Below are 19,827 nucleotides of genomic sequence, written 5' to 3' on the forward strand. Positions count from 1 at the left end.
GTGTTTTTTTCCGCTTTGATCAATAATAAATGACGGGTCTTTGTTTTTCTGTAAGATTAAGTCTGGGATTTGGATTTTATAGGTTTGTCTCTGTGTAAAGATTTTTTTACTTGATTTTATTTTACTTTTTCGTTAGGGTTGAATTCCTGTGATTATTTGAAATTTAGTTCATGATTTTAGTAAGTTTGATTTTCATTGGTTTTTTGTTAGTCAATCATCTGATAAAAGAAGATTGATATGCTCTAAATATGTGTCCATGTTATGTTGGTTAAGCTTCTTCTTTTTCATGGAAGGGCTCACCATTCGATAAAAATCTTCTTCTTCTTCGAATCAAAGAAAACGACCATTCGATGGAGATATTTTAAACTCGGTAATGATCTCTTTGGTGTTTCCAATGATTTTTTCATTAATAAGTTTCAGTCCTGAATATGGAATTTAGTTCTTGATTTGAAAAGTTTGATTTTAATCTATTAATTTGTTTAATCGTGTGACGTAGGAGGAATGATATGTTCTTCTAACTTATCACTTATCTTAGAATACTCTCATGGTTTTCAAAGGTGTATAAGATTCCACTTCATCAGTTGTTAAAAAATGTTGACTCGACAAGAGTTCAAAGTCTGTTCGGTCTGAGCGGGCCGCTATTAGTGTTTCCACTTCTAATGAGGTACTCATAGTTTCAAATTTAAGATTTATTTATGTGATTATAGAGTTCAATTGCTTGATCAATATGTTGTCACTGATCAAAATTAATAGATTTTGGTTAAAAATTGTAATCTGTCTCTCTTCCTACATTGTTTGTGTTTTCTAGGAGGTGTAAGAAAATGAGTTTGATGGTATTTTGGAGATATTGAAAGAAGCAAATACAGTAACGCCTCATATAGTTCTACCAAGTACATTGTTTCGACCTTCTTTCACATGGTTTACTACCGGGTTATGATTATTTATATGCTCTTTTTACATGACATAAACTGGGTTGTTTTTTCGTGGATCTTATCTTGTTTCTGCTTCGGTTATTTCCCAAATGACCCCCAAATTTGTGACCAGCTTCCTGCCTGGCCCCCTAGATTAGCAAAAATACCCATATGGCCCCCTTTTTCAGTTATCTTTAATTTTCCGTTACTCTCTCTCCTCCATTTTTTTTCTCTCTCTGCCACATCATCTGTTACGCCACCTCATCATCTTCTCGGTGAAGGTCGCCGGCCGGCGACCTTCAAACATAAAAAAAAAAAAAAAAAATTCCTCTCTCTCTCTCTCTCTCTCCAAAAAAAAAAAATTTCTCTCATTTTCTTCTCTTTGTTTGTTACAGAATTAGAAATACATTAAGTAAAAAGTCTGCCCCGGCTAACTTTAAAATCCTGGTTCCGCCCCTGTATGTGTCTAATGATATTTGGAAGTAGTTAAATTCATAAATGTCAACCTCAACCATTAACGAAACTTCTTGATTATTAAACTTTTAAAAATATTAAATATACAATTTATATTATTTAACTCAAAATATTTTTATTAAAAACGTTTTCCGACATAAGAATATTTACTTCTTTTATAAATATACTGAAAATTGTTTACATCATTAACTTATTAAAAAAACAAATTTATCGGAATATGTATTTTACACTTAAAACTGTTAAATAAGTTTAATATATTATATGTGATATGTGGTATGTGGTATATATGAATTAGCCGCAACACTCGTAATTTTGTGCATGTTTTCTAAAAATATTTTTAGATACATAAACTCTAAGAATAACAAAATAAGTTTAAATTTAAGCAAAATTAATGACTTATATTATAAAGTTACAAAAATAAGATGATTACGCAAAGTAATAGAAGAAAACAGAAAAACAAAGTCAATATCATAAAAGTATGATAATAAAAATGTAATAAAAGTTTCAATGCAACACTAAAGAAACTCTCGTCTTCGTGCTTCTTCTATGTCTCGGAGACGTTCTTCTTCAAGGGTACGCTGTCGTTGCTCTCACAACAGTGTCATCCACTGGACTAATGAAAAGCCCAATACAATCAATACGTCCCCTAACAAGCTGAAAACAACATTTATAAGTATTTAGTGCTTAGTTTTAGATTAAAAAGCTATAAAGAGGGAACTCTGAAGTCTTGTTTACTTACTTGTCAGGCGACCAACAGAAGCATCACAAGATTGAATATAGATACATAAAGTCCGCCCTTTTCTCTAATGCCCAAAAACTCCTTAATTATCAAACTTTTAAAAATATTAAATTTACAATTTATATTATTAAATTCAAAATATTAATTATAGATTCTTTTTTATTAAAAATCTTTTCCCACGTATTGTTATTTATTTCATTCATGAATTTTACACTGAAAATTATTCCTATTATTTATATTTCTAACTTATTAAAAAACAAATTTATTAAAAAAATATAATGTTACACTTAAAACATTTAAGTCTGATATATGATATGTGGTATGTGATATATTAGGTAGTTTTCTATATTTTTATTTTATTTCATTAATTAATAATTTCTAAAATATATATATTTTCTTTTTATATGTAAAGAAGAAAACTTAGAATCTGCTACAAGATCTGGGACTGTAAAGATTCTAGAGACTAGATTATGGTACCTATTGTTGGAGGTATAGTTACCACATTCTACAAGGGCGTCCCCATCTTCTTCAAGTCGGGTGTCCTGTGGCCGCTAATTCTCCAAAATGCTTACCGACAGGACACGAAGAGTTGTATTGGACCAATACTCGTAATGGGGAGTTGTGTTTCTACTACGACATGGTTCTAGTAACTATTTAATAAATTATACTATACCCGAGATGGTCTCACACAAGCCCCATTCGCCCACAACCCCCAAAGGTCGATTGACAAAATTCCTTAATTATCAAACTTTTAAAAATATTAAATATACAATTATTTATTTCAAAATATTAATTATAAATTCTTTTTCATTAAAAATATTTTTCGACGTATTATTATTTATTTCATTCGTGAATTTTACACTCCAAATTGTTTCTATTACTTATATTGTTAACTTATTAAAAAATAAATTTATCAAAAAAATTTATACTACACTTAAAATATTTAAATAAGTCTGATATATGATATGTGGTATGTGATATATTATATATAATGTATTATATATTGAGTAGTTTTCTATATTTTCAATTCGATTTCATTAAGTTATAATTCCTCAAATCTAATTATTTTTCTTTTTATATGTAAGCAAGAAAATTTGAAATATGTTATAAGTTAAAAATTTGCGAAGATAGCAGCGAATGTGGTAGGCATTGATAGAGGTGGTTACCATATTCTACAAAGGCATAGCTATATTCTTGCGGGTGTCTACCATTATTAATTATTATTATATAAAATATACTAGACCCAAAATTTTGGTAAGAGGTAAGTCTTCCAACTTAAAGGTCAAGGGTTCGAGGCACACGCTTACCAATTCAAAAAAAAAATTGTAAATTTAAATTCTATTTTGGTTAATGTTAATAGTTAAGAAATTAGTGGGTTAATTTAGTGGTAAGTTATTGGTGTTAAAGTATAAGTTAGTGGGATCATTTTAGTAGCGATCATAGTTATTGTGTTAAATTTTGATCTATAAATAGACCAGTCTTTGTAGATTATTTTCTACCAAACCAAGAGTAGTAATTAAATTCAGTACCTAGTTTAATATCTCCTTCATTCTTCTTTGTCTGTGCTAATTTTCTTTTATAATTCGAAAACTAAAGTCTTTTACATTTGGTATCAGAGCTAGAAATATTTTGTGATTACTAACTGTATTGCTAAATGAACAGGTAAGTCCAACCACATGTTCCACGATTTTGTAGAAAACATTTTGATCAATAGTGTATCCAAATGAAATCATTATTTGGCTTCAAGAAAATTGAGAGGTTGTCAAATTTGGATGTGTAGAACCAATTGGTCGAGTAGTACATGAAGCTCTCTCTTATGTCCAAAAGGGCACTTTGAGAGAAAACAAAAAGAAGAATTAAAAGGCATTATTCTTTCTCTATCAAATTGTTGTCAAAAAAATCTCGAAAGCTAAAACAACTTTGACTATGTTGTAAAGCTCCCACAAGGGTGATGAGAATGTAAAATATGTAAGGTTGCAGACTTTACGAGGTGAATTTGAATCTCTTCATATGATTAACTATGAAAATATTTCTGATTATTTTTCTAGAGTTCAATCTATTGTTAATCAATTGCGGGTCAATAATGGTGAACAATTAACTGATCTACGTGGTATTGATAAAATCATGATATCATTGACATGTCATTTTGACTATGTTGTCACTGCAATTGAGGAAAAAAAAGACCTCCCAACTATGTCAGTTGAGGTTTTAATGAGTTCATTATGTTTCCATGAACATATGATGAACCAGAGAGTTGCTGCAGGGTCTATGAAACAAAATTTTCGAAACAAAGTGACTTTGTTTAGAATGGTGGTTCCAATGGTGAAGAAAGTCATTGTAAGGAATCTAAACAAATTGAACAGTATCATGAATCTAAAGTTAGATGTGTCCGTTGTAACAAATTTGGTCATTATAAATCAGATGCAGAGTTTTCAAGAAACATTCTGAGAATGTTAATTTTACTCAAGATGATGTAGAAGAAAGATAAACTTGCTGATGTCAAAAAATAGTCTTCCGTTATATCAGCATGAAACAGGGAGTTGAGGCATGACAACCTCCGTTAAGTTGAATGTTTTGTTAAGTCAGGTTTGATCCCATCGGTTGAATCTGCTTCCAGCTCTGGTTCTCTGCTTCTCCTGCTCTCTTCTCCTGCTCCTTGCTCTTGTTCCTTGCTCCTCGCTCCTCGCTCCTGCTCGTGCTTACCGCTCCTGTTCGTCTGTTATCGAGGGGGAAAATCTGCCAAGGGTTCGAAAACCGCTCCGACGCTTAAGCCAGTTAAGGTGCTCTTTGTAGTAAAAGAATGAATATTGATCGATCCTTTAAGGGGCGAGTTATGAGAACTCAGAGTTAACAGTGATCTTCTAGGGTTCAGAGATCGTGTCCTTTGGAGGACGATTTGGGGGTCTTTTCTGGCTTAAGAGGCGGCGATGATTGCCGTGGAAGGAATTTTTCCCTTTGTGTTTATCTCACGCCCAGGATAGATGAAAGTTCCTAAGTTCAAGGATCTTTCGCAGATATCCTGTCGATGTGATAGATCTTTGGGGAGAAGTTTCCTCCCTTGGACGCGTGAAGTCCACACTTGCTTAAACACTTAGAGATATGTAGCCGACTAAGATATCTATGGAAATTTTAGGATTAAGTCTGTAGATTGCTAGTGCGCTTTGCCTTCCCAGTTCTGGGCGTAAGACATCGACCGAACCTACGAGGACCCCCCCTCATTCCTTTAGAGACCCCAGGGCTGATCCGTTCATGTCAAGGGCGTTACAGGACTAGTTTCCTCTAGCCGACCTCCCAGTTAGGGAAGTACGTGACGGATCGTCGAGGGTTCAGCTGACCTGTTACTTTAAGTCGGGTTGATCCGATGAACTTCAGGTCTGATCTTGACTCTTCAAACGTTAGTCAACGTCTGGACATTTTGTGCATCATCAAAACTCATTTATTAGCTTGCAGAATATGAGGATGATTACTCGGTAGAAGATGATGAAGATGGAGATTGGAATTATCCTATTAAAGAAAATCATCAAATAAGAATCGATATAGATGATGAGGCAATAACTTTAGAATCTCAAGTAATTGAGAACACACCTATTTTCCCAGTAATTATAATTCGGAATTACGTCCAAGTTCAACTCGTACTCAAGTTATGCCATCAAGCTTTAATGACTACTCCCTCAGTCCCATAATGATGACCTAATTTCTTTTTTGGGTTGTCCCATTTTAGTGTCCCATTTCTAAAAAAAAAACTTTTTTCTCTTTCCAACAATACCCATTACTTTAAATTTGATGACAACTTTATTTAAAAGTAAGTTAAACTTTTCCATTGTGTTCTAACTATTTCAGAAACAACAACTATTCAGGATTTGGTCCCATCGACTTCACCACTAACCCTTCCACCTTTACGAGATATTCAGCATCAAATCGATCTTATCCCAGGACCGAATTTACCAAACTTACCACATCACAAGATGAGCCCGCATGAACATAAATTGCTTCAATACAGGTTGAGGAATTAGTCGAAAAGGGATTTATTCGGGAAAGCCTTAGTCCGTGTGCAGTTCCGATGCTATTGGTTTTGAAGAAAGACGTAACATGGAGGATGTGTGTTGATAGTAAAGCTGTCAACAAAATAACAATTAAGTATGGATTTCCGATCCCTCGCTTAGAAGATATGCTCGATCACCTTGCTGGTTCTACAGTCTTTTCTAAAATCGATCTTAAAGTATGATATCATCAGATTCAGATTCGTGAAGGAGACAAATGGAAAACAACATTCAAAACAAAAGAAGGTATTTACGAGTGGCTAGTCATGCCCTTCGGTCTCTCTAATGCACTTTGTACTTTCATGCGTTTCATAAATCAGGTTCTCAAATCGTTCTTAAACAAGTTTGTTGTCATTTATTTCGATGACATTCTCATCTTCAGTAATTCCAAGAGAGACCACCTTCAACACATTCAAGCGCTCTACGATGCAATGCGCCTCAACTCGTTATACATGAATCTTCCGAAGAGTCACTTCTTCTTAGGTGAGGTTTATTTTTTAGGTTTTATTATCGGAAAGGACGGCATGAAAGTCGATCACGCAAAAGTTCGAGCTATTTCGGATTGGTCGACCCCTTTTTCTCCTTTGGAGGTTCGTAGTTTCAATGGCTTGCCATCATTTTATAGGCGCTTTATTCGGGGTTTCAGTTCTATTATGGCTCCACTTACAGATTGCTTGAAAAAAGGGAAATTTGTGTAGGGAGACACAAGAAGAAAGTTTTAACTTAATTAAACAATGTCTTTGTTCAGCCCCCATTCTCGCATTCCCGAATTTTTTAAAGCTTTTCGAAGTCGAATGCGACGCCTCCGGACTTGGAATTGGAGAAGTCCTATCTCAACACAAAAGACCAATCGAATTCACGAGCGAGAAATTAGGAGACGTACGACGCAAGTGGACTGTTTATGAGTCTGAATTTTATGCTTTATATCGGGCACTTCGACATTTTCATGGCTCATCAAACATCCCCAAACTTAGATTTTTGCTAGTCCTCGAGCAAAACAGAGAATAAAACTAAACCCACTTCACCATTTTCGTAGGGAATCACGATTGCACTTAGCACGTGGAACAAGCCGTTAAACCTCTAAGTTACCCAAGAGGACGAGTTTTGTCTCTTGAGGGTTTGCAGTGAATATACCCACAAAATTCAAAAATCAAAAATGCAAAAGGGTCTAAATATGATGTGGACTAAAATGTTCATCCGATAGATTTTTGAAAGTTAATAGAAATGAAATCCAAATCAATCGAACCATACAAACGCTAAAAATCTTTTCACTAGTAATCAAGACTCGAAGTACACGTGACCAGCCAATATAAGTATCATTTCGGTTCTGAAAAGACAAGACCTCTATTACCGTCTCGATACATTTCGCCTCGACTACTGCCTCACGGTCATACACTCAAAAATCAAAGTCACTCAAGAATGGTTCACTCTATGTGTTAGTATGAATATGAAGGAAAACTCAACACATGAAAAAGACGGACTAAATTTTGTGGACGACTGATCTCAAAGAAGGAAACAACCACTAATATGGAATCAGGAAGCCGACCAACTCTTCTCATCTGATCTACTATCTAACAAGGCTTCCTAGAGGTAGAGATAGACACTAATGAGGATTTAACTAGAACTCCTGAGAACTCGACGTCTTCAAATCTTCAAGAACTACTTCAAGGGATAAACACTCAAGCAAAACTACATAAACACTTTTTTCTTTCATTTTCATTTTTTTTTTCTTTTTTTTTTTTTGCTACTGACTCTGGTAATAAAACTCAAAATACATAACATACTTTCTTCACATTATTCTTTCCTTGGGTAAAATTCTATTCACTTTGCTTCATGCCTTATTCTCAGGGTTCTAAATAATGATGGCGTTCCTATCTTCCCGTAGTTGACACTGTTTTCAAGTTTCTCAGACTACAAGAGAAGGTTTGCATTCCTGATGACATCCCTAGTGGTTGTAAAATTTGAACTCAAGAGATCAACTGAGTTCTAATGAATATTGCGAGGCTGAGTAACTCTTCATTCTACTCAGAATTAGCTCAGAAGAGATCACTCAAAACAACAAGAAAGGCTCGGAATCTCACATAGGTTAAGTCTCCACTAATGATCGATTAAGTTCTCTCAGAAAAGTCAACTCTTCACCTATCTAACACTCACATGGCTAGTGCACAGACAACCTCAAGACTCGAAATTCATGGAAAAACCTTCAGCAAACGGATAGTCCGACCAACTAGACTCTATAACTATTAACAAACAAAAACAACTAGCTCACATTTTCAATCCAAAAATTTAAAAATTTTGAACCATTTTGAATTTTTGTAATAAGGACTAAAAAATTCAATCCCCCCATCCCCAAACTTAAACCGAACATTGTCCTCAATGTTCTGAAGACTATGCAAAATAACAGGATTAGGGAAAGATGTTACCAGATTCAGAAGTCCTATGCATGGGTTGCCTCCCAGAAAGCGCTAAGTTTAACGTCTTCAGCCAGACGATACAGATGAGTCAACCAACCTTAAGAACAGCTCCATAAACCAATAGGCGAAACATCTGTGGATCTACCCAAGACACGAAGCGTTTAGTGAAGGATAGTCTCACATTTGTGTAAATATGTTGTAGTACCCGTGAGACTATCGTGATCGGGTAAGAATCCCCAAACTTAGACGACAATAAAGTCGTTAAGTTTGGCCATGGACCAGAAAGAGTATAGTCCTGGTAGAAAGGATTTGGGTAGGGATGAGAAACCAAGTGAGGTATTGCACAATCTTTTAAACATGCTCCCGAGGGATATGACACAAGAGGATCTAGAGGACTATCAAAGACACCCAGAGTTAAACAAGAGGTTTCTAAAACAGGTACACGGAGTTCTTCCAAAGGAATCACTCGGTTACCAGACTCAAACTCTACCAAAGTTGGTTCAGATAAACCCTCTATAATTTGTTTGATTATGATGTCATTAGTGTCCTTAAAGAACTCTAGGTCCTTGACTAAGTTAAGCGAGTCATCATTCTCATTTACTAAATTGAGCAGCCAAGATTCATCATCATCTTTTATGGTGTGTCCATAGCTCAGTGGTGGAGCATTTGACTCATACGATGGAAGTGGTGACTCTAAAGTCGGCAAAGTAATCGGCTCAGACACTAACAAGGAGGTAGACTCGGACATGTTGTCTCTCTCATTAATACTACCCTCCTCATCTGAGCATAAAAGTGCCAATAGAGTTTCTAAAGGATCTCTCGACTGAGTTGTTGGTAATGCATCTTGAACTAATAATTGTACCAAGTTCAACCCACTGAACTCATCTATGTCATCAGGGTGAAGTCCCACATCAAAAATATTCATCTCCACCGTCATATTTTCAAATGACAATCTCAAAAGACCACTTCTACAGTATATGACAGCATCCGATGTAGCTAAAAATGGTCGACCCAAAATGACAGGGATTTGACTCTTGGTATCATGAATGGGTTCAGTATCTAAGATGATGAAATCTACAGGAAAAATAAACTCGCCAACTTTTATCAAAACATCCTCTACTATGCCACGTGGTCGTTGACAGACCGATCTGCCAACTAAAGGACTACAGAAGTGGGTTTTATTTCTCCCAAACCTAATTGTACTTAGGTGGGAGGTTTTGTTGGATAATAGAACTCACTTGTTGAGTCAAGAAGACCTTTTTATGCACATTCATCTTACGCTTTCTAATACATAGGTCCTTAAGGAACTTAGCGTAAGCTAGGTTCTGTTTAATTGCATCTAGTAATGGAATGTTAATATTGACTTGTTTAAATATTTCCATTATCTCGTCGAACTGAGACTTCTTCTTTCGCTCTACTAAACGTTGAGGATATGGAGCTCTAGGAACGTAAGGCTCAGTAACTACAGGTGGTTCCTCAGACTCAGGAGCCTTCTCAGGCTCATCACTAGAGACTCTGGTTGGCATAGAAGAGGGTTCATGATCTCTTTCACTATCTTCGGGAACTCCTACCTTATTATCAACTACCCTACCACTTCTAAGGGTGGTTACTGCATTGGCTTGACCCATTTGTTGTTTACCTAAAGTACCTTTTGGGTTTTGCTCCGTTTGACTAGGAAAATCACCTTTTTCTCTCTGGCTTAGGGCTTCTAGCTTGGTTTCCAAACGAGTAATAGACTGGCTGGTCATTTGCATAAACTCAATTTGGGTCTTAGCTAGTTGATTTAGGGTTTCCTTCAAGGAGTCATTTTCTTGAGAAGAGTATTGGGTACTAGGTTGACCATATGGATTCCTGGGAGCATTAAACCCAGGAGGGTTCATCGAACTATTAGGCTGTCCCTGATTTTGACCCTTGGACCAGGAGAATTGGGATGATTTCTCCAACCTGGATTATATGTGATAGAATAAGGGTCATACTTTTGATGATTGTCTTGCCTGGAGTTTTGGTAAAGAACATAAGCTTGTTCTTTTTCAGCAGAACTAAGAAATAGGGTACATTTGTTTCCTATATGAGAAGGGTCTCCACAGATGGAGCACGGATAAGAGGTGGATTCATTTCCAACACTCATGACCTGAGTGGGATCCTCCCTGAATGCTTTAGGCTGACCAAGCTCTAGGGCTTCTATTCTTCTAGCCATGGCAACGAGTGTAAGTTTTGACTTATCAACTCTATAGATGCCACCTTTATTTGGAGTAGGATTTGCCCTAGTAGGAGGTCCTCTAGAAGTCTCCCATTGATGGGATTTCTCAGCTAGATCTTCTAGAAAAGCCATGCAATCATCGACGGATTTATAAGTAAAACTGCCACCACAAAATGACTCTACCATGGATGTTGTGGGATAGTCTAGTCCATCATAAAGAATCTGGACTAGTCTGCTTTTTTCATAACCATGGTGTGGACACTGCAACTCAAGTTCTTTAAATCTCTCAAGATACTTATAAAGAGACTCTCCTTCTTGTTGAACAAAATTATTAAGACTTTGCCTTAAAGAGGTGGTTTTGTGCTTAGGGAAGAATTTTAGAAGGAATGAACTGCTCAATTCTTCCCATGTAGTGATGGAATGAGGTTGTAAGGCATACAACCAAGATTTTACTTTCTCTTTCAAAGAGAAAGGGAACAACCTAAGTTTCAAAATGTCATCAGGCATATTGGGGAGATTCATAGTCCCACATATTTCTTCAAAATCCCTAACATGGTGGTAGGGATTCTCGTTCTCAACCCCACGGAAGGTCGGGAGCATTTTAATAATGCTCGGCTTCAACTCGAAGTGAGTCGTGGAGTGTGGTAACTGTATGCTTGATGGTTGACACGTTCTAGTGGGATTCATGTAATCCCTGAGTGTCATAGGCTGATTTCGATCCCTGGCTTGGTTTAGATTTTCACCCATAGTGTCACTCAAAGAGAGATTCGCTAAAAGATTACTTAGATGAGTTTCTCTACTAATGAAACAACCTCTCTTATCACGATATCTATCGGACATACACTAGAGCCCAATGACCAAGGATATTCTCAAATTTTTTTTTTTTTAACAAAATAAAGATGAATTTCTATCACAACCGAGTCTCTCTCTCTCTACAAAATCTCTCTGTCTCTCTCTCTAACTTTCTCTCTTCCTCTGTAATCTCTCTCTCTCTCTCACTAAGAAACTAAGTACAAAAGAAAAGAAACAAAAATCAGAAATCAAAGCTCTCGGTTCTCTCTCTCTCTACTGTTCTTTTTTTTCTCTCACTAAAACCTTTCTTCTCTATTTTTGTTCTATAAACCTGTCTCTCTCTAACTTTCTTCTTTAAAACCGTGATGATCCTTCTCTGTTATTCTCCTTCTCCTTTATAGAACCAGCCGAAAACCTCCTCCTCCATGACTCTCGGTTCTGTTACTTATATAGACCCGAAAGATTAAAATCTCACCTAACATCCCATCGAATCCGAACCACCCTACTCCCTTTATAAGAGAAACCAATTTCTCTCTCTATCTCAGAAGATCTTCCTTTTTTTTATTCTTTCCGTTAGGCAGATAAAGATAGAATATAAATCCCAAAATTTGGGAAAGATCAACGTGAGAGATGGCTGCCGAGAGCTGGTAGGATTCTGTGTATCGACGAGTAGTTTAAGAAGCTGCGACTTGCTTTAGATGATGCCATTATGTTCGGCTATTCTCTCTGTCGTTGGATCCTGATCCGCGTATATGGGAGTACCCTAATACGATGCTTCTCGTCCCACTGAATTAGTTTTCCAATATGATCCCAAATATCACCCGCCTGTGACCGAAGATAGCCCACAAGCGACCTGCATATACCACGTGTCCCAGGATGCTCTTAAGTCAACCAACCTGGACCAAAACTTTGACCATCTCTAGTTTTCGCATTCGGATTCCGATTTGACTTCCACTTTCGCCGTCAGGTTCATCTTCGATTCCATTTCATCCGAGTATCAACATTGGTGAGAATTACCAGAATCTTCAAATGACCAAAATGCCCTTAGTATGTCATTAACTCGATTTTATCCGGATTTCACGCGCAATTCCATAAAAGACACCTGAGCAAGAGAAACACATAATTTATCAGAGTAACTGCTCGAACTGGACTAACTAGTCCAAGTTAAGAGATCCAGATGGGACATTTTCATGGCTCATCATATACCAATAGTGTATTGTTGTGTACAGTAGAGTACTGATGATCTATTCTAACTATAGGGAGTTTTGTTCAAACCTCAAGCATTCATAGAGGATGGATGTAGGCGACTTAGTTGTTGCACCTCTTCTAGGGGGGGTACTTCCTATACTTAATTATGAAAGTACATAAATATTTAGCATGGTATGAGATGGACTTGTGGATGTTGTTGAAGAGGCTATCTGATTTGTGGTTATTGTTCCGTACTCTATTTTTAGTTTTTGTAACTATAATGTGAAAGAAGAAACATTGTGAAGAAACTAAAAAATTATATTCGTTTGGTGAAAAAGAAAGGGGTTAGTTAGATATTCTACTTTTACAGTTTGACACAGGAATATACTGTATGGAGCTCTCGGCCTGCAAGAGTTATATTACGACATTGAATTTAAGTAAGCTCAATACATTTGGGTGTGTCTATGTTATCTTCATAACTTCACATTACGTCAAAAATCTCAGTCGATTTTCTCTTTCAACTAATTCAATTTGCTAAAGAAGTTTAACTTCAGGTTGATTCTAGAAGTTGTTTAGAGCATTGATTTCAACTTATGCTTTAGACAGTAAGAAGTGGACTCATTTTTATGTTTAATAAGAATGAGTTTATATCTTTAAAATTCATTCTAGATCTCATTTTGTTTCCCAATTGTTATTACTCTTACCTATTCGTTTATCCAGTCCAAACCTTGTAATTTTTTTTAGATCAACCACAGAGTTGTAGTTGAAATTGTATTAACCATTCACTCTGATATGTATACCCAGATTGTTATAATTGACCCAGACAATTGTGATGGCAATCTGCAATTGTGGCATATTTAGTCCTCACATAATTTTCTCAAATCAAATCTCTTGTGTAAACAAATTAATTGAAAATAATTGCTATTGTTGAGCATTTGAACTCATAATATGAATGGTCTTTATTTTTGTCTGCATCTCTAATTAATTGATTAGAATAAGCAGATAGTTTGAATTTATTGTTGAGCAATTGATATCAATTTGAAAATTGAAAATTGAAACTTAAACCTACAAAAACATGACAGAACTAACCTGATAAAGGTAGAGAAATAGCAGACATAACATCGATAGATAGAGAGAGAATCAATCTAAGAGGGAAAATGGATAACCATAATTAATAATGAAAGAGTTATGCCAAACAAAGCATAAGACTAAGAAAGGTAAAACTAAACAATATGCAGTTCTTCGACAAAAAAGAAAAACAATGTGGACAATTTATTTTCTTTGTTGAGAAACTATGAGAGAGAAGAAAGAGATAAGTACAATATAAAATAGTTTCAACAAAAAAAGTACTGTACAAAATACAAGCAGACAATAAAAAATAAAAATAAAATGAATTAAAAGCAAAATCTTTGTTTATCTTCTTAAAAGAAAAAAAAAGTAGATTTTCATAGCGAATCTAAGTGTAATAGTATACAAATTCTTGTGAAGTAACTTATTATTACAAATTCTTCCGTCTTTCTTTGAGAATTTAATATTTTTTTATTAAAAGAAATTGTTACATGAGAAAGTTTTTTAGGAATAGATTTTTAAATAAATTTAAGAACTTCAAAATCAAATAATCTCAAAAACTTATATAACTTAAGATAAATCTCTACCTCTAAAATACCACACTTATCTTTAGAGAGTATCAATCTGAAAAATTAAAACTACAATAAGAAAGTAAGAACATAAAAAAAAACTAAATAATCTAATAATACGTCTACTTTTCCATGTAACGTACTCCCTCCGTCCCATTTTGTTTGACCTTTTGGGAGATCCAACTTATTAAGGATTGTCATTTATTGCTTCCTAACTAAAAGTATTTTCCTAAATTACCCATGTTTACTTTAAAGTATTACATTGAAAACTACATTGGAACTAGTGTAGAACCAATAGAATTTTTTTATTAGTATTAAAAGTAAGGGTAGCTTAGGAAACCTCACTAAAACTAGTAATAAATGAGTCTTATTTAAAGTAAGTGGACAAACATTTTGGGACTTCCTCAAAAGGAATAACACCCAAACAAAATGGGACGGAGGGAGTAAAAGCCATTTCCCCGCCCGTAGGGCGGGATTATGCCTAGTATATATATATATATATAACAAAACAGGATGGGGTCTAGCTGACAAGGACAAAATAAATGCCTGTGACTAGGACAACATTTTCGATCACCCACTCAAAGAAAGAGGGTAAACAAAACGATGTATCAGGACTATTTATTCCTCTCTATTTTTTAATCTGCAGCGTTGAAGTACCTTTAAACGACCAAGAATATGGATCGTTAGAGCAGGTTCAACGGCCTCGAATCTGGATCGTTTATCCCTAGCAACTTTAAGGGCTCCTTCCTCATCCTCCATTTGAATAGTGTCGTTACAATCTTTACTCATCCTCAATTGAAGACTTCTGTTACCAAAATCGGTCGTTTTTGTGTTTGTATGGGAAGCAAATCTCTCTATCTGTAAAGTCACCATCTTTCTTGTCAATTCTTACCTGGGGTTCGTAGTTCATTTTTTTGTGGCGAAGTTACAATGGAGTTTGAAATCTGGTAAATGTCGAATTAGTTTATAAAGTTTCTCTTTATTTGAAGTTTTATATGGTTTCTTATTCTAACCTGAGTGTTCAGGAATGGGTTCTCAAAAATATGGGGACTTTGAATTTGATTGTAGAGATAATTTCTAAAAAGGTCAAATAATATTGAAAATGAGTAGAAAAGCACAAAACATTTGAAAATTATTATTCAGGTCAAAAAGTGTGCAAATACTAAAGTACCCCTTTTTGTCATTTTGTGTAACTAAATTCTTTTATTTTTCTTTAAACTTTAAATCGATATAACTTTTGTTTGAGATGTCGGATTTCTATAAAAATTATATATTTAGAAATGATTTTTCATTAGCTTTCTAACAAGATCCACTTTCAATACTTTTTTCAAAAAAAAAAATCCAGAAAAAAACACCACGTTTTTCTGCAAACGTGTTTGCAACAATTTGTTATGCAAACGTGTTTGCAGAAATCTGTTATGCAAATGTGTTTTGCAACAATCTTTTATGCAAACGTGTTTGCAAAAATCTGTTATTCAAACGTGTTTGCAACAATCTGTTCTACATGTGATGTCTGAGATTCCTCTAACACCATTAGTAGACACCACCAATTCCCAACAACGGTAAGTGAAAAAGGGGGCCATCTAGGTATTTTTGACAAAGTAGGGGGCTAGGGAGGAAACTGGTCACAAAGTTGAGGGCTATTTAGGAAATAACTCAAACTTTAAATCGATATAACTTTTGTTTGAGATGTCGGATTTCGATAAAAATTATATACTTAGAAATGATTTTTCACTTACTTTCTAACAAGATCCTCTTTCACTACTTTTTTTCCGAAAAAAAAACTAGAAAAAAAACGACATTTTTCTCTTACGTTTTTCGGCAAACATGTGTTTGTAATAATCTATTCTGCAAACAAGTGTTTGCAAGCGAGTTTTGCAAACATGTGTTTGCAAGCGAGTTTTGCAAACATGTGTTTGCAAAAATCTGTTCAGCAAACAAGTGTTTGCAAACGAGTTCTGCGAACATATGTTTGCAAAGTCATATAAAATATACATGTAGAAGACCCAGCTGCTGGAAACTCTGGACCTAATAGAGGCAGGACAACATGTACAAGAAACAAGAGAAATCAAATTCATAATCAAATAGTGGCCATTTTTGCAATTTAAAGCTAACAAAGGAAATACAACTCTACATAGTCAAAAAAGATCGAAGAAACGAGAGAATTCTAGCAGGTTTGCACTTTTTTCTCTTTTTGTGATCCTTTTTGCAACATTAGTGAAAGCATTATAAACTGTTTGGTAGATGCTTCTTTCTTGAGGAAGACTCCTCTTGCATCCTAACTATTTCAGCATTGTGTAGCCTTTGGGCCTCGTGCTTGGTCTGCAAACAACAAAATAACACCAATTTAGAGTTAAAAAATGTGAAACCGTTGGCGTACTTGACTATAATGCTCAAACCTCCAACGATTTTACTAGCAACTCAATTGTCTGGGTTCAGTTCAAGCAAAGCAAGAAGTCTCAATGAAATCACTATGACAGTTCAAAACCACAAAAACTATCAATCTTTTGACCAACTTACTAACAGAGTCACAGTTATTAGCATTTATGACCAACTCAAACAAATATTTCGATGATTCACCATTATTGCTTCGCCTAGGTGTGTTTTAAAGTCAAATATTTTAAGAAGGGGAAATGTTTAAAACTGTTGCTAGCTCTTAGGCCTTGAGGTACACCTAAATCAATTTTGTAGCTTTATGAATTGATGTTCACAATTGCATTAAATGGTTTGACTTTGTAATTCCTACTCTATTTAGTTTTATAATTTTGCTTGTTTCTTAACATGGTTGTTGTGTTTTAATATAATTAAGTTATTGAAATTTGAATGCATAAGCCCGAGGCTTATCTCATAGACTTCAACTTCGTGTTTTCCGCCTCTTTTGCCCCTCTTTGCTTCGCATTCGAGGTCTTCCAGCAACCGCAACGCGTGCAAAGACCAGTCAAACTCAACTACTTGCAACAAAGACCACAATGATTCTGAGCACAAACCTGACGTTGAGCCAAAACCTCCACTTGTTGTCTGTATGCTTTGGTTGCAAATTCAGCATCCCATCCTGATAACATTGATATTTATTAGAACTTTATTAGAACTTTATTAGAACAACTACAACTGTACCTAATCGAACCGCTTAAATTTCTAATTTCTTATACGATAGTCTAACTCCAGTAGTAGTCATATAATTAAGGAAAATTGGTCAAAACCCCCTAAGTCAAATACTTGTCAAAGAGGATCAAACAATTTTTTAGTCAACTCCTAAAGGTTTGCAAGGGTTTGAAGATATTTGCACAGATTTGCACGAGTGAATTCTGCATATTTCGAAGAAGTTCACAGGGAGCCCAACCCAGAAAAATACATATTTAACATGGAGTACAAGCTTGAAAAAATATACACGTGTTTTCACCAAGACCAACAGGATATTGGTCTTCGGCCCAATTTCCAATAAAACTGAAGGGGCCTATGGTAAGCTATGTTATTTGTGATGTAATGCCAACCACTTAACAGACAAAGTAGAATGCATAACAGAACATTATAGACCTCAAGCTACAGAAATCCCTTGTTTTAAAGCAACCGGTAGCTAACTCTTGCTTATCAGTTATGTAACCTTAGATACCATAACTCATTAACTCCCCCAAAAAATGTGGCTTCAACAGGTAAATAAGATATACCTTCATAAAGGAAAGGTTCCTCATCATCATCAATCTCGGCTTCCATATCCTCCTTGAACTTTTCAATTCAGTCTAGTTCCCACTCTATCTTCTCAATAATAACTTAGAAATGTTGATTTGTCAATGAGTGGATCCCACAAATCTAGAAACCTCATAGCATAACGGTCGATTGGACGGAGCTGCTTTTCAAATGACGAGCTAGCTTGTCCTGCTGCTGTCAATTGCTTTACAACAGCTAGCATGTTAACATCTTCATCACGACTAGCTACAGTGAGAATTCTCTACTCATATGGTTCACTTCAAACAAAGCAAGAAGTCTCAATGAAATCACAATGACAGTTCAAAACCACAAAAAAATCAACCTTTGACTAACTTATCAACCTAAAAGAACTTGAACGACTTACTAACAGAGTACAGTTATTAGCATTTATGGCCCATCAACTCAAACAAATATTTCGATGATTCACCATTGCTGCTTCGCCTAGGCGTGTTTTAAAGTCAAATCCTTTATGAAGGGGAAATGCATCATGGACAAGCTCCATTTTGACCCCGTTCAAGGCTTATGCAACTGGTGGGATATCAAGCATGTGCAAGATTACAGGCTGGTCTGGCCCAACATCACTCCTCTAGCGACTATGTGTACAAGAGCATACCCAATTTGTCCTGTAAAACACCAATTTATCTAATTAGCTAAGTTCGGATTCAGTAACTTTAGTTGATCTTGGATCAAGAACTAACTGTATCACATCCAATTATACCTAAGGATCATGAAGAAAGTACACAATAAAAACACTTCAGGTATCAACGATTAAAACATACTTCTTGGATGAGGCTTACACCATGTACGGAAATTCAAAGAATACACTGATCTTTTTCTGAATGAATCATTAAACATATGTTCTCTTTATCCTGTTTTCAGCAGGGAAAGAAGTAGGAAATCTATAGAACTCATCAAATAACAGCTTGATATTAAAAAGAATACAGTAGACAACATTACTCCACAACAAACAAGCAGTGAACGAAAAACAGTTTAGAGTATTGAACTGTTGATTATAGTTCAAATCAAGTTAGGGTTAGAAAAACAACATGTTTACAACAATATCAAATCAAATCATAGGTAGTAAGAGAAAGTAGATTCAGATTTATCAAATTGAACCCAATAACCAGTCGTTATGCAATGTACAATAAATTTTCAAAAACAACAAACCTCCCAAAACCAAACCTTAGATTCATTCATAGTTGATTGAAATCCCAAGAACGAGACTTAATCTTTTGGCGATCAAAGACGAACATAAATCTTTTCTCAGGTGATGAATAAGAAACTAGGGTTTGTAAAAACCTATTAATGGAGATTGGAGAAAAGATAAGAAAGGAAAGAATCGATTTCAGTCGACTAAGGGAGAGAAGCTAGAAAGAAGGGTATTATCGGAATAATTCTGAATTATTTTTAAAATTTTGACCTGATTGATAATTAACTCATTAAGACATTTCTTCAAACTGAAAATAATAATTTGGAAAGTGAAGTAAGTAGATTACCTTTTTTGTTGAAATAATAAGAGATTATTTGAAGCCGTGTTTCGTTTTTATGAGAGAAGAGTATGGGTGAGAGACTGAATTTAGATTTAGTATAATTTGAAGGTAGTTCCCATTGTGGAGACTTCTCGTACATACACATACAAAGTTCACGTTGAAATACAAAATAACTAATAGTAAAAGTTTGGAGCTTTTTTTAGTTATTATGAAAAAATTTTCTACCTAAATAGTCAT

At 35.1% G+C, this 19,827-nt stretch overlaps 1 protein-coding gene and 1 long non-coding RNA gene across 2 annotated transcripts in view; both read right to left on the reverse strand.

Moving 5' to 3' along the window:
- The window catches only part of LOC147548622 (uncharacterized), a 29,458-nt gene extending 17,083 nt beyond the window's left edge, over nucleotides 1-12,375 (reverse strand). Inside the window, exon 1 of the mRNA XM_086672632.1 lies at nucleotides 11,693-12,375. The gene's annotated coding sequence lies outside the window, so the exon portion shown is untranslated. The remainder of the gene's footprint in view (nucleotides 1-11,692) is intronic.
- A 4,928-nt stretch (nucleotides 12,376-17,303) lies between these two features.
- Nucleotides 17,304-19,397, reverse strand: LOC147548625 (uncharacterized). Its single transcript, XR_015238658.1, has 3 exons — nucleotides 19,283-19,397; nucleotides 18,061-18,723; nucleotides 17,304-17,447 (listed from the first exon to the last, which is right to left on the reverse strand). It is a non-coding gene; the product is annotated as an uncharacterized LOC147548625 (long non-coding RNA).
- Between the last annotated feature and the right edge of the window lie 430 nt (nucleotides 19,398-19,827).

This window comes from Eschscholzia californica, unplaced genomic scaffold, assembly GCF_041429995.1.
Source record: "Eschscholzia californica isolate CP2 unplaced genomic scaffold, dmEscCali1.0.p SCAF_3, whole genome shotgun sequence".
In the NCBI taxonomy this organism is placed as follows: Eukaryota; Viridiplantae; Streptophyta; class Magnoliopsida; order Ranunculales; family Papaveraceae; genus Eschscholzia; species Eschscholzia californica.